We start from the raw sequence: 288 nt of genomic DNA, 5'->3' as shown, positions 1-288 counted from the left end.
GGGGAGGGGAGGCCCAAGCAGCCCAGGGCTTCTGCAGGGTGCTTGCATGCTGAGACCAGCTGGCTGAAACCAGCAGCCCAGTGCCACCAACAGCAGCTATACCACGTGGGTAAAGTGTCTTTCAGGAGGATAAGAAACATGTTGGAAAGAACCCAGCCTCAGACTCTGGTGGGAGGACTCCCAGTAGTTCCTGTGTCTGTAAACCATGCCAGAAGAGGACAGAGGGTGTGAAGGGCAGGTCCTTTCAGCCATGACTGCGAATTACAAGGTTGGAGCTGGGCAGCAGAT

General features: G+C 55.9%; 1 protein-coding gene across 1 annotated transcript in view; it reads right to left on the bottom strand.

The window, feature by feature from the left end:
- Nucleotides 1-288, bottom strand: part of GAS6 (growth arrest-specific 6) — a 17041-nt gene that overhangs the window by 16634 nt on the left and 119 nt on the right. The gene's annotated exons all lie outside the window — the stretch shown is intronic.

The sequence above is a fragment of the Bison bison genome, unplaced genomic scaffold (genome assembly GCF_000754665.1).
Source record: "Bison bison bison isolate TAMUID 2011002044 unplaced genomic scaffold, Bison_UMD1.0 scf7180017864527, whole genome shotgun sequence".
In the NCBI taxonomy this organism is placed as follows: Eukaryota; Metazoa; Chordata; class Mammalia; order Artiodactyla; family Bovidae; genus Bison; species Bison bison.
Note: the sequence above shows the minus strand (reverse complement) of the source record. Positions and strands in the feature narration are given on the sequence as shown.